General features: G+C 37.3%; 1 long non-coding RNA gene across 1 annotated transcript in view; it reads right to left on the bottom strand.

Annotated features, from left to right (window-relative positions):
• LOC118983401 (uncharacterized) overlaps positions 1 to 22805 on the bottom strand; it is a 260736-nt gene extending 237931 nt beyond the window's left edge. The window contains exon 1 of the long non-coding RNA XR_005065721.1: positions 22747 to 22805. This is a non-coding gene — a long non-coding RNA (uncharacterized LOC118983401). The remainder of the gene's footprint in view (positions 1 to 22746) is intronic.
• Positions 22806 to 24130: the final 1325 nt, after the last annotated feature.

Genomic DNA, 24130 nt, shown 5'->3' with positions numbered 1-24130 from the left:
ATACTCAGCTTGGCTTTGGACTGCCTGACAACATGTACTCAAATTCAAATTTTCGGTGCCTCTAGTTAGCATAGTATTCTGCCTCAGAGACCTACCAGTCTGGGGATCAGAGTAGTGGGAAACCCTAAGTTCTTAGTAGTACTCCTGACAATTTAAAGAATTGATTCTATGGAGAGTCATATCTTTCCAGTTGTAATGGACAGTAGAGTAAGAGGGATCCTCCTCCGTTCCCAAACTACCAGGCTGCAAGGAAGATCTTTCAGATGGCTTAAGCAAATAATTTCTCCTTCAGATATTTTGCCCATGCTAATTTGATTTTTCATTTATTTTAACTTGTGTATCTCATTTTTTTAAAGGTCTTTGCCTAGGAAGACAAAAAAGACAGAAAAATTCATTTAATTTCTCTATATTTTAATAGGCTTAAGTAACTATTATTTACTATTTAGATAGCAAAATATATACTTTAAAAAGAAGATAATGTGTGTCCTTGGCTGCCTAGTTTATAAAATGCCTTTGGTTAGAAATAGTGCTAGAACATGTGAATGAATGATACTGATCTGGGTGCCATTTGGTCTAAACTAGAAAAGAGGTCACACTATGAATTATTTTTTTCTGGTAGGAGATCAATACTGTCTAGACATGGTCTCATTATGACTCTGTATTGAGAAAGGCAGACACAGTCAACATTGGGGCTGAGATTCCTGTAACCCCAGCCCTGGTGTGTTATTTATGTTGCTTGTTGTTACAGTGAACTTCAGATTCACTGGTGTCAACTCTATGTATCACAGCATCATTCTACTCAACTGTAAGATTATCTTTGAGGAAAGGATATCAGGATAATAATGATATGCCAACTCATGACTTTTTTTTTTTAAAGAGAGATTCTGAATCTTAAAAATCCTGGGAGACATTCTCTAGGATTTCCTAGCCTGCTTGGTGATAGTTCCATCAGGCATGGGAGAGGTCTTGATGCATTTGAATTCCCTGTGATCTCTAAAACATAAAACCAAAGACAACTCACTTATAAAGGCCTCAGCCCATTCCTGAAAACCAGCCATCTTCCCTGTTGTGCATCCTCTGTATTAACTTCTGCAAATTATATTTTCAAGTATGGAAATGTCAGCAGTTATTTATTTTTTTAAACTCAGCAGCCTTTTCATTTATAAGAAATTTTTATCTATTTGAATATATATTTAAATTGAGGAAGTGTATGGTTCCTTACCTAGGAGCAGAACTTAAAACTCTTGTCTCCCTCCTGTTAGACATTCAGACTCCTAGCTATGCTGCTCTGCATGGAATCTTAAATCCTTCATTTGTGGTTATTGGTTGGCATTTTGCAAAGGAGTGAAGCAATATCTGAGCCACTAGAGGCCAGGGGTGGCCCAGCCTTACCAGGTTTCTAACAGTAGAATAATAAATGTCTGTTATTTGTCTAACATTTTTAGTTTTCCACTTTGGGAAAGATGAGCATAGACATTGAGAAATAATGCTGATTATACAAAGAATTGCTCATGATAAAAGATCTCTTTCTGGGAATTTAAGTGTTCCAGTAGATTAGCATTATTGATCATTCTCTTTCCACATGGTCTACAGATGATCTTAGAATCCTGAATCTATTATTCTCCCTTGTCTAGTGTAATTACTAGAACAAGGAATAATCTAATTAGAAGACAACAGGATGTGTTCTAATTGTTCTAATAAATTATGTTAATACACAATGCATATAGTTTATTTTCAACAGGAATTTGAACAGATTTTATTTTCAACAGATTGCTAGCTTGTCCATTCTTGCCACAACTTTAACTTTCATTTCTTCTAAACAAGACAACTTACAATAGGATAGTTATGTATCCAAAAATCTGTTGGATTTTTAAGACAATCTAAGGCTCAATATAGTTTATGTGGATGAAGAAATAGGTTTTGGGTTTCCTAGATAAAGTAAAGACCCCCAACACAGAAGAGGGTAAAGACCAATAGAGTCTAAAGTGAAAATCAATATTATGCTGTTGCAATGCATGTAATGGACTTTCCATTTATTATTATTATTATTAAGTGTAGTGCTACATGATAATAAAATACTAACTCATATAATTGTGTTTGCTTAATGTTAAGTATTTTACACAAATCAACCCCATATTGTACATTGCACGTCTGAGATGATGCTTTAAGTAAATTCATGTCATGTTAGGGGCAAAAATTCAGGAGATCACTTCTGAAGGCCATATGTTTTTTGCAGAAAATGCCAGACTCCCTGCTTATTTGAACATAATTCAGATATAGTTTGTTTTATAACTGTATGAAAAAGGCCTCAAGACAGTGTAGAAAAAGATGCTAAGAAGGATATGGGGGAAAATAAAAGTCTGTATAGAGAATAAGGGGAAGCATTATAGATCAATTCTATGTAAATATGGCTACTATACATATTTTAGAAAAGCAGATTCCCAGGTTGGTTTCTGTAGTTTCTCCTGAACATAATAGCCTTTGAAATTTAATTAACAAGCTTACAGGTAAGAAGGGATTTCAGGGCTTATCAAGATGGGGAAGTGTTTCCAAAAGCAACACTTTCTCATGAGTTGGGCCCTCCATGGGAATAATTTTCCACCTCTGAAGGACCAACCCATCCAAAGAGTTAAGTTTATTAAAGAGAATGGAACTGGAACATATGCAGATTCTAATTTATACTCATAAAGTTAACTTATTTTGGAACAGCAGCCCCAGAGGCAAAACAGAAAATAATGGACACACTATAAAAGAAACTGGAATTAAAAGAAAATTATCTTTAATGGTGAAGAGATCCAAGCAAATTTCTTCCCTTCTAAGTGCATCAGACTAAACAGGTTGATGATTTTTGGGCTCCTTATTTTCCTGTCTGTTAGTATTGTAGTTTATGTCTTTATTTTCAATGGATATGTTTATGCTTTCTGTTTTAAAAAAGGTTGACATTCTTTCAAGGCCATTGGGCTCTGAAAAGTATTTTTTCTTAAAATAAAACAAAGTGCTACACAACTCCTGATCCAACTGAAGAACCCTTATCACCAGGGCTCAATTAGATTAAGGATTCAGGTTGGTCTTGCCTTTCTTATATCCAAGGCAAGGATGATATTTGCCTCTGAGAAGCAGCATGAATGTGACACTCTTTTCTTGCTTTTTCTATTTTTCTCCTTTTTACCTTTGACCATATGTTTTTTATTGTGAAAAAATATGAATAACATAAAAATTCCATTTTTAATTATATAATTAAGTAGCATTTAATGACATTTCATTTTAATAATTGGACTTAAAAAGAAGTAAGGTTGTAGTTACAGCACTTAAGTTATTATATGAGAATCTTTTATTCTATTCTTTCTATGTTTCTATCCTTTCTAAAAATCACTTTTACCAGAAATATGATGGCAATTATAATCAGTGATATCCACCTATGTGAAGCCAGAAAATACCTTCATCTCAGTTCTAGATTGGACTATAGATACTCCGAGTGGGTGGGGAGGGTTATGTGGCTGGGAAAAGGGTTAACATGAGCCTGGGGGCAGTGGACAGTGTTTGTGTCTGAAGGTCCCTTGGGCACTTCTGGAGCTTGGGGTATGAACTTGATATGCTGTGCATAAATCTAATTTTTTTCTCAGCTGCTGGCATTGGAAATTTTTCATGTAGTAAATAATGAAAAATATACATTAAGTAATGTTAATGTTTTGACAAAAACTGACAAAAGCCAAAGAACTCAAAGCTCCAGGAAAGCTGAAACACTTCACTTAATGTGCTGCCATCTAGCCATGATCTCATTCCATGCTGCTGCACCCATTGATCACAGAGACACTGAAATCATTCACTGGCAGGATGGCATGCATTTAAGCCAGTCACAGAAAGACAAATATCATATGATCTCACTTATATGTAGAATCTAACAAACAGAATAAACTGATGAACAAAATAGAAACAGAGACATGGATACATGGAATAGACTGACAGCTGTCAAAGGGGAAAGGGGCTGGGAGCTGGATGAAAAAAGGCAAAGGGGTTATGCAAAATATTTATCTATATAAATATATATATAAATACACATACATGTGCACTTCATGATATATATGATATATCACATAGGCACAGACACCAGTGTGGTCATAGCCAGAGGGAGAAGGAGGTGGGTGTAGGTAGAGGTGGACAAAGGCGGTGAAATGGAAATGGAGAGAATTTGCTAACGGTGATGGGCATATGATGCAGTGTGCAGATGATGTTTTGTTGAGTTGTACACTTGAAACCTATAGAGTTCTGTGAACCAATGTAACCCCAGTAAATTCAGATGAAAAAAATGGAGTGTAGAAGGCAGGGACTCAGCTGAGTATCATAGTTTTATTGTCCATTAACCTATCCTACCACTACATAAACTAAATTTTAATACATATTAGAATACAGATAATAATTCAGTGATAAACTACTTTTAAAAGGGTATATAAGTAGCGATTTTTGCCAAGAATACTATATTCATCAGTTTCATTCATTTGGCAGCTCCCTCTGGCACACAGAATGAAGTCTGAACTCCTTAGTGGAGGATGAGGACTCCCAGCATTTGTCCGTTCCCTGGCTTCGTGCTTCATCTCTCCTCACCTCCACAAGTGTCCTGTACTTCAGCCAAGCATTAGTTTGTATCATTTGCCAAATGTGCCGTATTTGCTTGTCTCAGGGCTTTTGCACATGTTTCCCTCTATTTGGAAACTCCGTTTACTACCCAACCTTCATAATCTAGCTCACACATCTCCTGAGGAGCTTCTGCTGATTGTCCCAAACTCTGTTTCTCACTCTGTCAGCACCATGGCCAGTACTACCTGCATTTTTGCACTTATCCCATGTAATTGTAATTCTTTTTTATGTCTATTTCTCCTGCCAGAATCAGAATTCCTTGTAGCCTGGTGACATTTTAACTCAATAGGATCCAGTTTATTATATATGTATTTTTAGCTCTCTCTGCATGTCATATTTTTGAGTTTCTGCTGATGCTCAGGAACTTCAAGCTTTTAAGCACTGAATAAAAATTACAGTCAATGCAGAATCAACCCAGAATCCTCTATCAGTCAACCCAGAATCCTATGACCAGTAAACACACCCTTTAGGAATGAAGAGAAAGTTGAGATATTCTGAGATGAAAGAATACTAAAAGAATTTATCACTAGTAGACCTACTCTGAAAGAATGGATACCAGAAAGGAAATTATTTTAAAAAACAGAGTCTTAGAACACTAGGAAGGGAGAGAAAAAACACAAAGCAAAGATATAGGTGGATGCAATTAGGCTTAACTTTTCTTCTTGAAATTTCTAAATTATGTTTGAAGACTAATGCAAAGATTGACACACTCTCTGATGTGGATGCAAAGGATGGAAATATTTAAGGTAATTACATTATAAATGGGAGATGGTAAAGGGATAAGAGGTGAGGTTTCTAAACTTCACTCAAACTGTTAAAATGGCACCAGTAGTTTGTGATAATTTATGAATATATAATATAATACCTAGAGTAACCACTAAGGAAGTTATACAAAGAGATGACTCAAACACACTTTAGGTAAATCAAAATATTACTCCAAGATGTGTCAACAGCCTACTAGAAGGGAGAATAAAGGAAACTGAAAAAAAAACATAAATCAGAGAGAACAAACAGAAAACAAATAAAAATAAGATGGTAGGTCAAGTCCTAAAATATCAATAATTGCATTAAAGCTAAATGGTCTAAATATAGTAATGAAAAACAAAGATTGGCTATTGTTTAAAAAACATGATCCAACTGTATACTGTATAATAAATTCACTTTAAGTATAATAATAGAGTCAGATTAAAGTATAATGTGAAAAGAGCTTTGTCATTCAAACATTACACAAGGAAGAAAGAATAACTGGTTCTTTAAAAAAAGTTAATAAAATTGACAATATCTAGGAAGACTGATAAAGAAAAAAAGACAGAAGACATAAATTATCAATGTCAGGAATAAAACAGGATTTCTTTCTTTTTAAAAGATTTTATGTGTTTACTTTTATAGAGAAGTGAAGGGAGGGAAAAAAAGAGGGAGAGAAACATTGAATGATTGCTTCTCACACGCCCTCAATGGGGGACCTGTCCTGCAACCCAGGCATGTGCCCTGACTGGGAATTGAACTGACAACCTTTCATTTTGCAGGCTGGTGTTCAATCCACTGAACCACACCAGCCAGGGCCTGAAATGGGATTTCTTTATAGACCCAGCAGATATCAAAAGGATAATAAGGAATATTATGAGCATCTCCACACACATAAATTTTACAGCTTAGAGAAAATGGACCACATCCTCACAAACATATTCCCATAATTCACCCAATATGAAATAGATAATTTGAATAGCCCTATAACTATTAAGAAAATGGGGTTTATAATTTTCAACTCTCATGGAAGAAGTCTCTAGGCCCATATGATTTTACTGGAGAATTCTACCAAACATTGAATGAGGAATTAGCACTAATTTTATATAGGCTGTTTCAGGAAATAGAAGAGAACACTTCCTAATTCATTTTATGAAACAAGTATTATCCAGACACCAAAGCCAGGTGAAACAATATAAAAGAGAAAATTATAGACACACAACTCCATAAAATATTAGCAAACAATTCAATAAAAAAACCAAACAGGTTCTATTCCAGGGATTCAAGACTACTTCAATATTAAAAAGCCAATCACCCTAGCTTGTGTGACTCAGTTGCTTGGAGCATCATACCATACACCAAAAGGTGGTAGATTCAATTCCTGGTCAGGATATATACACAGATTGTGGGTTCTATCCCAGCTCTGGTGCCTATGGTCCCCTGTCTGGGCATGTGTGGAAGGCAAACAATTGATCTCTCTCTCTCTTTCTCTCTCATTCCTTTCCTCTCCCTAAAAGCAATGAAAAAAAATGTCCTCTGGTAAGGATTAAAAAGAAAAGCCAATCATTGTAATTCACTGCATGATTATATCAAGTGATGCAGAAAAAGTATTTGTCAAAAGTGAACACTGGTTTATGATAAAAAAATAAACTCTCAGAAAAATAGGAATAGAGGGAAATTTTCTCAACCTAATAAGTTTAGAACATTTTGTATTATACACAAATAACATTTTATTTAATGATGACGCACTGAATGCTTTCCCTTTAAATTCAGGCAAGGATGTTTTATTTTTGACACTCCTAGGCAACATAGAGCAGGAAGTTCTAGTCAAGACAATAAGGCATAAAAGGAAACAATTGGCATATAGATAGGAAAGAAGAAAGAAAACTGTCATTATTCTAGATGAAATGATTTTCTACTTTAAAAATTCTTAAGTGATCTAAAATAAAAAAAACCTCTTAAAACTAATCAGTGAGTTCAACAAGGTTGTAGGATACAAAATAATTTAAAAAGTCAATTGTATTTTATATGGCCAATGAACATGCTTTAAATTATGAAATGCTTAGGTATAAATCTAATAAAACAGTTATAGAACTTGTGTGCTGAAAATGACATAATACTGATGAAAGCTATTATATGGCTGTTTGTGGAGTGACAGATACACACATCAGGTGATCAGAATAGGGAACTCCCCAAACAGACCCAGCTGATTTCTGACACATGTGCAGTGTTAAAAGAAAGTCTTTTCAACAAATATTCCTGGAGAAACTGGCAAATAATGAACCTAAAAGTAAGTCTCATAACTCATATAAAAATTAATTAATATGTATAATGGACTCATATAAAACATAAAATTATAAAACTTTGAGAAGAAAACATAAGAGAAAATCTCTAGGACCTAGGCTTAGGCCAAGAGTTCTTGGATTTTCCACCAACACAATCCATAAAAAGACAAAAGATATATTAGATTTTATTAAAATTAAAAATTTTGTTCTGTGAAAGACCCTGTTAAGAGGATGAAAAAACAATCTACAGACTAGGAGAAAATACTTACAAACCGCATATCTACTAGTCCTGACAAAGGATCAGTATCTAGAATATACAAGCACCTCTCAAACTCAGGAGTAAAAAGAATAAGCAATCTAATTAGAAAAATGTTCAAAAGTCATGAAGACATTTTACTGAAGAGTTTATACAGATGGAAAATAAGCACATGAGAAGATGTTCAACATTATTAGCTATCAGGGAAATGCAAATTAAAGCCACGGTGATATGTAACTATACACCTATCAGAATGGCTAAAATAAAAAAAATAGGATGCAGAGAAATTGGATTACTCATATACTGCTTGTGAGAATGCCAAATAGCACAGGCACTCTGAAAAATAGTTTGGTAGTTTCTTATAAAACCAAACATGTACTTACTGTATTCCTGGGCATTTACCCCGATAAAACGAAAAATTTTGGTCATACAAAAACCTTTTCATAGAAGGTTTGTTAGCAATAGCCCCAAACTGGAAACAACCCAGATGTCCTTCATTGGGTGAATGGTTAGACAGACTGTGGTTCATCCATATTATGTAGTACTACTTCCCAATGAGCCACTGATACCTGCAACTACTAGGCTGAATCGCCAATCCCAAAAGGTTACATACTGTATGATTCCACCTACAGAACATTCCTGAAGTGACAAAATCATATAAGTGGTGATGGGGTAGGAAGGAAATAGGTGTGGCTATTAAAGGACAACAATCACAGGGTTGGATCACAATCACATTAAAGGACAGGATTTTTGTGATGATAGAAATATTCTGTATCTTGACTGTTTCAATGTCATTGTCCTAGTTGTGCTACATTATTGTACTATAGATTTGCAAGACGTTACCATTGGGAGAAACTGGGTAAAGAGTACATAAAATATCTCTATATTTTTCTATGAAATTGCTTGTAAATCTACAATTATATCAAAATAAAGGCTTAATTTAAAAAGGGGGAGAGGAATATAAACAAAAAATAGGTGAGAAGATAATGGAATGAAATTGTAGAAGCTGCCTTAAAATGCTGGAGACTGATTTGGAAGGGGAATGAAGGTGACATCTAAATTGAGATTCTAGAAATGGTCAGGAATTAGTGGCATTATGCTTCATGAAAATGGGCGTGAAGGAGTATTAAAAGGCTGTTGAAAAATAATAAATAGACTTTTGGCCCAGATGGAGGCATAGGTGGAAACACTGTGCCTCCTTGCACAACCAAGTTTAAAGACAACAAAGTTATAATAACAAAAACGCAACCAAACACAGAAAATTGAACTATACGAAAGTCCAACAACAACGAACTGTTCAGCCAGACCAGTAAGAGGGGTGGAGCCAGCGGCTGGTGGAGCAGGGTTGTGCAGAAAACCTCAGCCAGACCAATCCAGGTGTGTGGGCAGCTGTTGGCAGATCCCAGGCGTGGGGTTGCAACAGGCAGACCCAGTGAGGGTGCAAGGGGGCAGGCTGACTGCAGTCACACATCCACACGCAGATAAACCAGGCTAAGGAGCAAGCAGTGTGATGGACCACGAAGGCCCCAGCGGTGGGAAGCAGCAGATGGGACCGCCAATGTCCCCTCTCTGACCCCACCCCCACAAACAGCATCACAACCCAGCAACTGAGTTGCCCTGCCCTGGTGAACACCTAGGGCTCTGCCCCTCATACGTGACAGGTGTGAACAGATCAAAACATTATGGCTCAAGAAGAACAGCTCAAAGCCCCAGAGCCAATAACACAAATTGACCAAGAAATAGCCAACCTATCAGATGCACAGTTCAAAATACTGGTGATCAGGATGCTCACAGAACCGGTTGATTTTAATCACAAATTAGAGGAATAAATGAAGGCTAAACTAATTGAAATGAAAGGACATGCACAGGAAACCAATAGTGATGGAAAGGAAACTGGGACTCAGATCAAGGGAGTGGACCAGAAGGAAGAAAAAAAAATGACCAAACAGAAAAGAATGAAGAAACAAGAATTTTAAAAAAATGAGGAGAGGCTTAGGAACCTCCAGGACATCTTTGAACACTCCAACATCCGAATTATAGGGGTACCAGGAGGGGAAGAAGAAGAGTGACAAGTGGAAAAGTTATTTGAACAAATAATAAAGGAGAATTTCCCCAATCTGGCAAAGGAAAACACCAAGGCACAACACAATTAACATTAGCAAAGATTAAAATGAAGAAGAGAATCCTAGAAGCAGCAAGAGATAAGGGGACAGTCACCTACAAAGGAGTTCCCATCAGACTCAGCGGATTTCTCAAAAGAGACCTTTCAGGCAAGAAGGGGCTGGAAAGAAATATTCCAAGTCATGAAATCCAAAGACCTACATCCAAGATTGTTCTATCCAGCAAAGCTTTCATTTAGAATGGAAGAACAGATAGAGTGCTTCTCAGATAAGATCAAAGTCAAGGAGTTCATCATCACCAAGCCCTTATTATATGAAATGTTAAAGGGACTTACCTAAGAAAAAGAAGATAAAAGATATGAATAGTGAAAGGACAGCAAACTCACAGTTACTAACAACCACACCTAAAACAAAAGCAAACTAAGAGGACAGCTAGATCAGGAGTGGAACCATAGAAATGGAGATTACATGGAGGGTTAGCAACAGGGGAATGGGAGGAGGACAAGGGGGAAGAAGGTACAGAGAATAAGTAGCATAGACGATAGGTAGAAAATAGATAGGAGAGAGGGGAAGAATAGTATGGGAAATATAGAATCTAAAGAACTTGAGACACGTGGACATAAATAAAGGGAGGGGGACTAGTGGGGGAAGGGGTGTGCAGGGTGGAGGGGAATGGGGGGGATAAGACAATAGTCATGGCATAAACAAGAAAATATATTAAAAAAAGAAAAATAATAAATAACTATTAGGTTCTCAGAGCCATTACCTACCCTTCATAGGCCGTGATCCCTCACACCCTCCCTCTATCCAACACCTATGGGAGGAAGACTGGAGATGGTGAACCACAGGACATGTGACTAGGACCACCAGGCATAGCTGAGGACAGGGGTATGATGATGAAAGCAGGGGTGAACCTGAAAGTATACATAATGGGGCTTCTGCTCTTTCTCACACTCAGATCCCAGAACAATGGCAGCTAGAGTTATACACCTGAGGCAGGAGATTGGAAGATACTTTCATGGGGAATTTGAGCAGCCTAAGAAAAGGGACCTAGAAATGTCAACAACCAGCACTTTCTTCAAGCCAGTCACCCTAGGCCTGTGTCGTTCAGTATGGTAACCACCAGCAGCCTGTGGTTACTGAGCTTTGAAATGTGGTTATTGTGATTTGAGATGGACTATAAATGTAAAACACACTTGGAATTTTGAATTTGTCATATAAAAAAGGTAAAATTTCATTACTTTTTCTTACATGTGAAATTATGTTTTTATATGTTGGGTTAAATAACATATATTATTAAAATAATTTTTATAATTAATAAGATTTTATTTCTCCTTTGAACACAGGAAAAATAACTTTTATGGAGCCTTTTTATTAGTAAACCTAAATCAACATGAATTAACATGAAGGGAGCCATCAGCCAGGAAACCTTGAAAAAAGAAAGTCCTAGCCACATACTGTATATACGTTGTAGACATGTATCTCTCTCTAGCTAGTTCCTTCTGAAGTTGCTGAATGCCAGAAGTAGGTAGGCCTTTGGTATATACTTGTGTGTTCTTCAATCCTCCTGAGTTTATCTCAGTCTGGTGAGACTGAAGTATACTTTAAGATGTAGCTGAAATCATTTGTGTATCTGAGTAAGTCCATCTGGTTTGGAATCCCAGACCTGCAATTTAGCTGTCGAGTAAGTCAACTAACTTTCTTTGCCTCTCTTTGGTCATCTGTGAAATGGGAATACATATGATAGTATTCTCTTTTTAGAAAGTATAGTGTTCTTAATGTCAGTGTGAAGATTGATTGACTTAATGTGTGAAAATGCTGAGTGCCTGACACATAGTAAGCATATGTAAGTATTAGTTATCATTATTAGTACTGCAAGCTAGTGGCTCTAGTGTTATCTCTAATCCTTTGGACAGCCTGTAGTAATGTTTTCTGAGAATCTGAGGCTTTGAGAAGAAGTTGCATTCCTGGGCCACAAAGTCACTTTAAAACCTGAGCATTTTCCATTATTCTATCTTGCCTCATAAATCCTAGCACTCTATGGCTGAAAGAAGCCTTTTAGACCACCCTAGCAGGTTCCTGAGTTTGTCTGCAGAGTGGTGTTTAAGGTTTGGGCTCTCAGGTGGGAGAGTTTTATATTTGAAGTGTAGAATTAAAAGAATAATTTTTCTTTTGCCTTTCTAAGTTCTTCTGGCTGGACTGATAATCAAATAACAGGAGAAAGTGCCCAAATTTATTATGTATATATACATGGCGGTTCTATAAGAATATAAGACCTGGAAGAGATCTGGCAGTTAAGGCTTACATGCCATCTTGAACTTAGGAGAAGGGGGTGGGGAGTTGTTGTCTGAGACTTTAAAGGGCAAGAAGGCAATTTACATATAGATAGAAAAGCAGATGTTTGGTAAATGAATATTTGCTGGGCCATTTTTAACAACGGGGCACAGAGGGGACTTGGCTAGACTCCTTCCTGTCTATCACACATTAGTTTATATTCAACTATAGTTATCTATGATGGTAACTTCCTTGCTGGAATAGGCCCTCTGTCTAAAGTCTTTTAGGCAGTTAGGGGAGGATCAAAGGTTTTTTTTTTTTTTTTAGGATTTTAAAATTTTTATTTATTTTCAATTACAGTTAACATTCAATATTATATTTGTTTCAGGTTTACATCATAGTGGTTAAATATTTTTTGAGTTTTTGTTTCTTAAAAATAATCGACTTAAAATAATCTATATCCCAAAAGGCATATTTTAGCTTGGCAAACTCTGCTCCCTGCAGAGTCCTGACCCCACCACTTAGGGCCATGTGGTCTTAGAGAAACTACTTTGCTCTCCTTTGCAACGTGGCCTGATGGTAATTTCTTCCTCACAGGTTCTACAGATTGCATTATAAAAATTACAGTAGCTATGGCAGATAATGGAAAGTCCTTGGCATACTAAGTACTGTGTAATTATGAATTTTTTGGATTATGATTTTTATTATAAATATGATCTAAGTCTCAGAGCTTGTTAGTAGTGGAGGTGCAGCTGAATTCTGGTAGGTCTTTTCATTCAGTGGTCCCTCTTCTTTATTTTGCTATCTAATTGGTTAGTTTTCATTCATCCTTTTAGAGTTTACATGTATAAAGTCAGAATTGTTAGTGAAGATTTTATAAGAACATTTTCCAAGAGTTTTTTTTGAACTGCCAACTTCAGAGATTTAGGATGTAGCTTGGTGCTGAAGTAATTGGCTCTCTTATTCTTGCATTGTAAGAAGTTCCCTTTCAGAGTATAAGGTTGAGAACCACGAAGGGAACTCTCACATTTAAGTAATTGCCTTAAGGAATCATTTACCTTTTAAAAAGGTAGATTATCCAGGCGGGATTTTTTCCTTCCCTCACTATACCATTTTCAGACTCTCATTATCGATCTTCACAATCTTATTTTCTGAGTTTCTCCTTTTAACTGTTTCCTTAAGTACCATCACTTACTACTATTTTCTTTTCAGTTTATCAACTAGTTGGGGAAGTGTTGTACTTGTTAGGACTGAGGAGTTTCTTAGGAATACAAAAATGACTTAATTTTTTATGTGTCAGAAGAATTAAAGCTTCACGAAACTGGTCTGAGCCAGCCTTTGAAGCAAGCTCTACACTCTTTACTGCTCTGATATTACTGCCGTGATATCAACAGATGGTTAGTTCATGACTGGAAATTAAGTCAGAAAGTCTCGCTGTGTTGACCTAATGGCAAGGCTGAGATATTTTAATACCTCTTCAAATGTAGCATTTGTTGTTTTTCATTCACTGAATGGATTTGGCCATGAACAAGACAGAACTCACCCTGGCTGGGTAGCTCAGTTGGTTAGAGTGTTGTCTTGATCCTCCAAGATTATGGGGGGTTTGATCCTTAGTCAGGGTATGTATAAGAATCAACAAATGAATGCATAAATAAGTAAACAACAAATCAAGGTTTCTCTCTCTCTCATTGATAAAAAAAGATAGTACTCTATAGTTCTCTAATATTCATAAAGTAGGTGTCTTCCAAACTTCTGACTAAAAATATTTCTTCTTTTCTTAGTAGTTAAACAGATATATTATATTTCATTTTCACAATGTGGAGTTTTGAAACAAAAAGACTAACAGTTCCCCCCACCCACTCACCCTAAAGAACTTAGAGAACGTTAGGTAATAGAATTTCATTTTGTCGTAAAGAAGCTTAACATTTTTTAGTCACTTAGACATCAATTAAACTGCAACATTTCTCTTGTTTTGACTAGTACTAGGGATAGAGAAATGTCTTGTTATAAGTATCTTGTTCCCTGAAGGGCATCTCTTAGCATTGTCTTCTTGTGGTCTCCATGGTTCTTCTGTTTGGTTATTGAGCTGCTTTACAGTAACAATAATGCTAAAGTTTTCAACTACTTTTTTGAACTTCCTCTCAAATGGTGACTAGAGAGAAGTAAACAACTTTCACTTTTTCTCCCTCATAATTGAACCCAAGTTGATTGAAGAGGTTTTGTATTCTTCATTTAGTCATTCATCAATCAGAAATTACTAATTGCTTTTCGTTCAGTCCCATGTTTGCTACCATGGAAACTGCAAAAGGCCCATCAGATAATTCCCAAACTTCAAGAAACTTGCCCTCTTCTATCAAATTCCCAAAGAAGTTGAGGCCTCTGACTGAATTAAAAGTAGTGTACAAGTCATAGAACAATTAACCATAACACAGAAATGTGCGCATCTTTTCTAGTATAAGTTGATAGGCCTACGGAGTGATCTAACCCTATTCTAAATAGTGTAGGTTTTCTAGCTCCCCAGGTAGAAAGGGAATTATTTGATTTATGTCTGACCAGAGAAAGCATTACATTTTTTCTATGCACATGGAATCTTTTTGGAATAAACCTAAAGGTGGAATTGATTGGTTACAAAGTTAATATTGATTTCAGTGTACTTTTCAAACAGAGGAATCAGGTATTGGGAGGTAAGGGTGAAGGCGAGGGTCACTCTTGCTTACTGTCATGTCCTATGGCCCAGCGTAGTGCCTGGCTCATAGTAGATATGTGATGTATAGTTGTTCAATGAAATTGCACTATTCAATGGACAGTTCGCACTGACTTTAGTAATAATGAAGACACAATACATACTACATGCTTTTGAATGTGTTTTTTCCCCTTAGAAAGCCTTCTTTCTACCCTTGTTTACCTCCTTCTCACCCCTGAGGTCTCAAGTTTAATTCAAGTCCCTTTGTTTTAGTATCTCTTAGAATGATTGACTGCTAGAACTCTTCTCTCAGGTGGAAAATATATTCTTCCTGTGGGAGTCTTTGACTTGTGTCCATCTCCTGTAGTGACTTCCAGGAGGACTAGATCATGTTGGGCTTTGATCACATTAGTACTCCAGCCCCTAGCATAGTGCCTGACACCTATTAGATATTCAGTAAATACTTTGTTAAGTGAATGAAAGTAATTAATTACCAAACAGTGTAGTTAGTTGTGCTTTTAATGAACTTAAAACATTTTTTTAATCCTTACCGAGGACATGCTTATTGATTTTAGGGAGAAGACAAGGGAGGGAGAAAGAAGGGAGAGACATATTGATGTGAGACAGAAACATCAATCGGTTGCCTCTCATATGTCCCCTGTCTGGGAATTGAACCAGCAACCTTTCAGTTTATGGAATGGTGTTTCCATATATAACCAGCTGAGCCACACAGGCCAGGGAAGAAATTAAAACATGTTAAAATTCAATTTATTTAATTAATAAAAATAGGTCACCCATTTCTCTCATTTTCACTCCCCTTCATGTTGCACTCACCAGTCTGTTCTCTGAATCTGTGAGCTTGTTTTTTTTTACTCATATATTAGAGAAATCATATGGCATTTGTATTTCTCTGTCTGACTTATTTCATTTAGGATATTGACCTCAAGGTCCATATGTATTATCACAGGTAGCAAAATTTATTCTTTTCTATAGCTGAGTAATATTCCATTATATATACCACAATTTATAATTTCTTAATTCATCCACTGATAGACAATTGTATTCTATACCTTGGCTGTCTTAAAAAATGGTGCATGTATCTTTTTTGAATTAGTAGAGCTTTTTTTTTGCATAAATACCCATAAGTATAATTGCTACATCATATGGTAATTTTAATTTTTTGATTAACCTCCATACTGTTTTCCACAGTGGCTGCACCAATTTACATTCCCACCAACAGTGCATAAAGTTTCCCTTTTCTTCACATCCTCACCAGCACTTGTCATTTCTTTTCTTTTTGACAATAGCCATTACAGCAAGTGTGAACTGATTTCCCATTGTGGTTTGATTTACATTTCCCTGTTGATTACTGATATTGAACATCTCTTCATTTACCTGTTGGCCATCTGTATGTGTTCTTTGAAAAACATGTCTATTCAGATCTTCTGCCCATTGTTTAATAGGATTTTTTTTTTTTTGCTGTTGAATTATATGAGTCCTTTGTATACTTTGGATATTAGTCCCTTATTAGACACATGATTTGCAATTATTGTCTCCCATTTAGTAGGTTGCTTTTCATTTGTTGATAGTTTCCTTTGCTGTGAAAATGCAGATAATGAATGAAAATAAGAACACTGTTAAATGTAATAACAATGATGCTGCTGATGATAAAAAATAATGGTAACTACTCTTTAATTCCAGCCATGTTCCAGATTCTTTACATAAATGGTTCCCTTCATAAATCTGTGAGGAAGGCAAAGTGATTATCACCATTTTTCCAATGAGGAAAATGGGCATGATGAAGACTGGTGATTTGGATAGTCATGCATTTATTTGGTTCATGAACCTGGAAATCAAATGCACATTCTTAATCACTATGCAAAATTATCTTCTTATGCTACTTCACTAAAGCATCTTCAATTTATTATCTGGAGGGATGAAATGATAGTGTTCTCATTTGTTGTGAATAGTGTGATAAGTTACCCTCTGACAACCCAAAATAGCCACAGTTGCCCATTATTTAATCATAAGTGTTCAGCCATGTTTTTGGCCAGGTGCAGAAAATATAGAATCAGAGGCCATATGATGATTTGTTTTCATTTTCAGGGGATTGGAGTGGTATGTTTTTTCACCCATCTTCACTGATGCACAGCCCTTTGCTGAATGTTCTTTGCTGCAGTTCCATTTATAAGGAGTTGTCACATACTTCATTTGTTCATTTGAAAATCAAATGTCTATTGCAGTACAGAGCAGCCATATTATTATAAGTACTTACTCAAACAAATTAAATAATTCAGTGTAGTAGTTCTGAAAAGCCTAATTTCCATGTGTGGAATCATGTTTATCATCACCCAGATTCAAAGGCAAAAATAGCACATTTACATCAGTAACTTATTCATAGCATTCCCTTCTACCTTGTTTGTTTTATTGCTAGAAACCAACTCAAACCCCATCTGTAGCATGACAAACAGAAAGGGATGATTTTTAAATACTAGGGCTATGACGGGGTGAAATAATTGAGGCAGATCCAGAATTGAAATGGTGCCTTCTGACTCCTAGTTGCATAATGTAAAGATGTGGGATAGGCCAGATTTTCCTTCATGGATTTGGCTCAATGCTTCTTCAAGGCCTTAAGATCTCACAAGTAAATGTACATACAGTGTAAGACATTTGTGAACACACAATATTGACCCAATCTTTTGGGTCTTCACTTTATGATTATGAGATTTCCTGTAAGTTTTTCCCCCTTCCATCTTCATTCTTCTAACCTCTTTAAAGGATGGCCTCCTTGTCTCAAAAAGGATCTTTTGGTTATTAGTGACAAAAATTAATTATCAGAAAGCTGTGATCAAGATGGAGGCATAGGTAGAGATGTTTTGCGTCCTCACACAACCACAAGAAGAATTACAACTAACTTCGAAACAAAAAACACCCAGAACTGCTAGAAAATCAAACTATATGAACATCCAGCAGCCAAGGATTTAAAGAAGCCACATTCATCCAGAAGACAGACGGGAGGGGTGGAGTCATGGAGTCCAGCAGAGAGGCAGCAGAGGTGGTAGTAGCAGAACAGGTGGTCCCACATGCACATGTGGTGGATACAAATCAGGAGGGATACCTTGAGAGCGAGCAATCCCACCCCTAGGCCAGACCACACAGCCCAGGAGTCCAGCATGGGGAAGATAAAGCTCCATTACTGCTGGCTTTAAAATCCAGTGAGGGCTGGGTGGTAAAAGAAAATACTGTTTTTTTAGGAGAGTCCATTTAAAGGCCCCGAATGGACTTAGAGCATATGCAAATCCACCCACTCTTGGAATCACTACCAGGGCAACTGCTAGAAGGGTGTTAGTCACATACAGAAAGTGGGTGAAGTGACTGGGAGCTGAGAAAACCTACAAAAGCCAGTCATTGTCCCCTCTCCAACCCCTTCCTTGACACAGAGTCACAGAGTGGTGAAGCAGGTTGCCCTGCCTTGATGAATATCTAAGGCTCCTCCCCATACAGCTTAACAGTTGTGCTCAGACAGGGAGTCAAGTCAAAGCAGCTCTACCTAATACACAGAAACTATCATAGGTAGGCTGCCAAATTGAGAAGATGAAGAAATATGGCTCAAATGAGAGGACAGAACAAAACCACAGAAAAATGACTAAATGAAAGGGAGATAGCCAACCTGTCAGATGCAGAGTTCAAAATACTGGTGATCAGAATGCCCAAAGAACTCATTGAGTATGGTAAAAACATTAGGGAAGAAATGAAGGTTATACTAAGTGAAATAAAGAACTACCCACAGGGAACCAACAGTGAAGAGAAGGAAGCCAGAATTCAAATTGATGATTTGAAACACAAGGAAGAGATAAACATGCAACCAGAATAGAAAGAAGAAATTAAAATAAAAAAAATGAGAGTAAAAGAAGACTCTGGGACATCTCCAAAAGTGACAATATCTTAATCATGGGTATGTCAGAATAGGAAGAGAACAACAAGAACTGGAAAACTTATTTGAAAAAATAATGAAAGAAAACTTCCTTAATTTGTTGAAGGAAATAGACATGTAGGTCCAGAAAGCACAGAAGAGTCCCAAACAAGTTGGACACAAAGAAGACCACACCAAGACACATCATAATTAAATTTTCAAAGGTTAAAGATAAAGAGAGAATCTTAAAAACAGCAAGAGAAGAGCAGAGTGTTACCTGTAAAGGAGTTACCATAAGACTATCAGCAGATTTCTCAGAAGAAACTTTGCAGGCTAGAAGGGACTGACAAGAAGTATTCAAAGTGGTGAATAGCAAGGACCTATAACCAAGATTACTCTATCCAGCAGAGCTATCATTTAGAATGGAAGGGCAGATAAAGTGCTTCCCAGAAAAAGTAAAAAGCTAAAGGAATTCATCATCACCAAGCCATTATTACATGAAATGTTAAAGGGACTTATTTAAGAAAAGGATGATCAAAACTATGAACACTAAAAAGGCAACAAATTCACAGCTATCAACAACTGAATCTAAAAAAAACTAACTAAGCAAACAAGAAGAACAGGAACAAAATCATAGATATGGAGATCATTTTGAGGGTAGTCACCTGGGAGGGGGAAGGAGGAGAATGCAGGGGAAAGGTACAGGGATTAAGAAGTATAATTGGTAGGTACAAAATAGACAGGTGGATGTTAAGAATGGTATAGGAAATGGAGAAGCCAAAGAACTTATATGCATTACCCAGAGACATGAACTAAGGGTGGGACTGCTGGAGGGAAGGGGTACTGGGTAAAGGGGGATAAAGGGGGAAGAATTGGGACAACTATAATAGCATAATCAACAAATTATGCTTTCAAAATTGTCAGAAAGCTATCTTTTGAAAGCAAAAATTTCATTTTGGAAGGAGAAAATATCTAACCTCAATACCTAGAACATATAAAGTTAATGGCAAATTTGCTTCAAGGACAGTAATATGAAAAGCAAAATTGCCAAGTCTTCTGAGGAACTAATCGAGCACATTGTTCTCTTATTTCTAGAAAATTAAAGTGAGCCTTTTAGAAATGTTGGAAAGATGTCTATGGCGCACTCTCAGTTTACTTTGTAAATGTGTGTTCCCTCTTCCCTGTGATTCCAGAGGCACTGGCTTGAGCTGAGGATGCAGGTTGCTGGTGGCTTTCTGGGGTCTCCTGATGGAGGGCTCAGTGTCTTTCCAGATGACAGATAGTTCCCTCTGCTGGTTGAACTTAAATTCAGCCTTCTAAGCTGAGCCAACCTGGGAGGAATCACCATCAGCCTCACTGATTATTAAAACATGGTTTTGACTTTTATCCTCAAAAAACTAACCTTCCGTGACCAGTTGAAGTGCAGTCAAGAAGTAGTTAGTGATGGTCTTCCTTCCTCCCTCCTTACTCCCTCCCTCCAACCACTTCAATAGCTCTGACTTTGTCTCCCACCACTCTCCTCTCCCTGCATCATCACACTGGCCTGCAGTCTGTGCTGTTTTTCTAACATCAAGCATTCTCTTGCCTTGGACCTTTGCATCTTCTGTTCCTTCTGCCTGGAATTTTTTTTAATTCAGACCACCCTTTTTCATATCATTGAGGTCTTTCTTTAAACATTATTACCTCAGTGAGATCTTTCCTCATCTCCTTGCTTAAAAATGCTACAATTGCCTTGACTGGTGTAACTTAGTGGATTGAGCACGGGCCTGCGAACCAGACTATTGCGGTTCGATTCCCAGTCAGGACACATGCCTGGGTTGCAGGCCAGTTCCTGGCAGGGGACACACAAGAGGTAACCATACATTGGTATTTCTCTCCTTCTCTCCTTCCCTTCCCCTCTAAAGATAAACAAATAAAATCTTTAAAAAATGCTACGGTTTTCCCAAACTCGCTATATTACTTTGCTAGGGCTGCCATAACAAAGAACCACAATGCAGGTGATTTAGGGCCACAGACATTTATTGTCTCACAGTTCTGGAAGTCTAAATCCATGCTCCCTCTGGAACCTGCAGAGCACCCTTTTTTGCCTCCTCCTGGCTTCCGTAGAGTGCCGGCAGCCCTTGACTTTCCTTGGCCTACAGCGGCGTAACTTGTCTGCCTTCGTCGTCATGTGACATTCACCGTGTGTGTGTGTGTGTGTGTGTGTGTGTGTGTGTGTGTTGTCACATGGCTCTCTTCTTATGAAAATACCATTCATATTGGAGTAGGAGCTGGTCTGCCCCTCACCTTAAGTAATTATGTCTGTTATGACCCTATTTCCAAAAAAGATCACATTCTGAGATATCGGTGGTGAGAACTGGAGATATGGGTAGACTTCAACGTTTCTTTTTGGGGGGAAAGGGCCATAACTCAACTCATAACACTCCTCATCATTTTTCTTTCCCACTCTGTGTTTCTCCAGAACATGTAAGATGATTTAACCAATCACAAATGTTATATTTTTATTTATTGTCTGTCTTCCCAATTAAAATGGGGGCATCATGAAGGTAGGATTTGGGGTTATTATGTTTGATAACCTACTGTGGACAGCAGTCCTGATACCTTAGTAGAAACTCAATAAATCTTGTTTGAATGAGTTATTACCTGTGTTCAGTTGTTGTACTGAGAAGACCATATCGCATGATATGGACAAAAAACATTAGACAAAGAAAGAAAATAATTACCTTTAAACAAAATCCCAGGAGGTAAATAGGTGCTTATTATTATGATATTTTTATTTCAAAGAAGGTCAGAAGGTCATATGAAAGGAAAACAAAGGTAGAGGTCAGAACAGAAGGGCTGGCCAACAGGAGGAATACATTGTACACTGTTACTGAGTGTTTAATGGATAGTGAAGTCTCAGCTCTCCTTGTCACTTCTTGTAACTGGAAGTTAACCCTGAAAGTAGGGTGGGGCACAGGGCTCTCACTTTGCCTGAGCATCTTATAGGTGCCAGGAACTGGAACTATGCTTGGTACTAATCCTTATTTTTTTTAAAAAATATCCTTTTTTTAAAAAAAGATTTTATTTATTTCTTTTTAGACAGAGGAGAAGGGAGAAAGAGAGGGACAGAAACATCAGTGTGTGGTTGCCTCTCGTATGCCCCCTACTGGGGACCTGGCCTGCAACCCAGGCTTGTGCCATGACTGGGAATTGAACCAATGACCCTTTGGTTTGCAGGTTGGTGCTTAATCCACACCAGCCAGGGCTAAAAAATGTATCCTCTTGATAGATATATTCCTCAAATATCATCATGCCCATTTGACAGAGGTGGGAAGTGTATAAGGTAAGAGGTGGGAAGTTTTGTGGACATCAGGGTTTCAAAGAAAAGGCAAGTAAAGTGACCCACAAAACAGTGTTTAGACAGATGATTAGGAACAGACCGCTTCAGAACTAGAGAAGTACTCTTCCTTCCAGACTCGTGTGTGGGTCAGTTTCATCTTTTTGCAAAATAGAAAGTCCCAGTGCCAGGACTGGTTAGCTCCGGAGGTTGGTTAAATAATTCAGGTAGAGGAGTCCTAGAGTAGAAATGAGGAGTTGGAGAGACCAGGCACCATTCGGCCCTTTCCTGTATGTGATCTTGGTGATTCACGTAAGCCGCTCTTGAACTTATGCAGAGTAATGATAATGCTTACAGAAATCATACAAGTGCCTTTAGTCTATCCCTTTAACAACACCAATGCAGTCAGCTAACTCAGTATTCGTGGTGAGTGTTCCTAATAAAGTTGTACCTAGAAGCTATTCAGATCACTGCTGAAATCATCGGAATCTCTTGCTTTTGATGTAGGTATCCCAACTGCCTGCTCGCCTAGACCCTGGGTGGAAGCCTCGTGCATCCTGCCACTGAGCGCCGAGGAGGTTCCAGTCATTGGAGAGGTAGTATTTACTGAATTTAAAATTTCTAAATTGTTATAATTGACCTACTTTGGGCAGTCTATGGTAGTACATATAAAACAGAACTTTTAAAATTGTAAAATGTCAGGGCCCAATTCCCTTTGAGAATTTATTCTCTCTTGACTTCTATTTGTAGCTGCCTTTTGAAAATTGGGGTATAAATATTATGTCAGTTAAATAAAGGAGTGATGACTTCATTTTTTAAAGAAAGCATTATCTTTTTTTTTCTGTGAAATGTAGTTTAACTTTTACCTGATTGGCATGCTATTATATTATTCTCACCCCACCAGATGGTTACACGTGTTTAATAATTTTTGCGTAAGGAGTAAGGTTAAGTAGTTAACAGTCAGGTTTGTTATGTGTAGCATGGCTTTGAGAATTATTGTGGAATTGGAATGAAATTAGTAGCAGCAGGAGGATGCTTCTGATATGAAACGTACCTCTTAAAATGACGTGGGACTGTTGCTGGTCAGAGTTAAATCCTGGTGGTGTGTGTTAGGACCAATGAAGGATAAAGTGGTGAAAAGTCTTGAAGAGAGGGCAAAATAGTCACTTACCTACCTTCATATGTCTTTGAGTAGTTATACTGGCTTTTTTTAGTATGTGTTAAAAATAGCAAAAAAGGAGGAAAAATGAGCTAATGTAGTAAAATTTCCCCAGCATGTTGTCAGTGGAATGTATTTCTTTAACTCCTATAACTCATATATATATATTCCTCTCTTTTTCTACAACCCCTTCTCATCTTTACTCCCTTAAAAATATTTCCCATTATGAGGTCTTGGCAAACAACTTAACACATTGAAAAGCTCCACGTGACCGAACCCAAAGATACTGTGTGTATTTGTTTTGTTGCTTGCAGTCAAGGCCCTGTCTCTGATTTCCACTTTATGGTGTATCTCTACGGACTGTAGACTCTGCATTTCTTTTGGTCTCATTCCATAGTCACTTGAAACCCATGGGTTAGGCAGGATAGCTCCTAAAATTTGTAGGACTGTGAGGCATTGATACATCTTTTTGATTAGAAGTACTCACCAAATGCATAAATGACTGGATCAAAAAGCTATGGTACATTTACACAATGGAATTCTATGCTACAGAAAGGAAGAAGGAGCTCCTACCCTTTGCAACATCATGGATGGAACTGGAAAGCATTATGCTGAGCAAAATAAGCCAGGTGGTGAAAGACAAATACCATATGATATCACCGTTAACAGGAATCTAAACAACAAAACAAACAAGCAAGCGCAATATGACCAATGACACTCCAATACGGAACAGGCTGACAGG

This window comes from Sturnira hondurensis, unplaced genomic scaffold, assembly GCF_014824575.4.
Source record: "Sturnira hondurensis isolate 20B ecotype Veracruz unplaced genomic scaffold, ASM1482457v3 Scaffold0002840, whole genome shotgun sequence".
NCBI classification, from domain to species: domain Eukaryota; kingdom Metazoa; phylum Chordata; class Mammalia; order Chiroptera; family Phyllostomidae; genus Sturnira; species Sturnira hondurensis.
The sequence above is the reverse complement of the archived record's forward strand: the minus strand, read 5'-3'. Positions and strand labels throughout refer to the sequence as shown.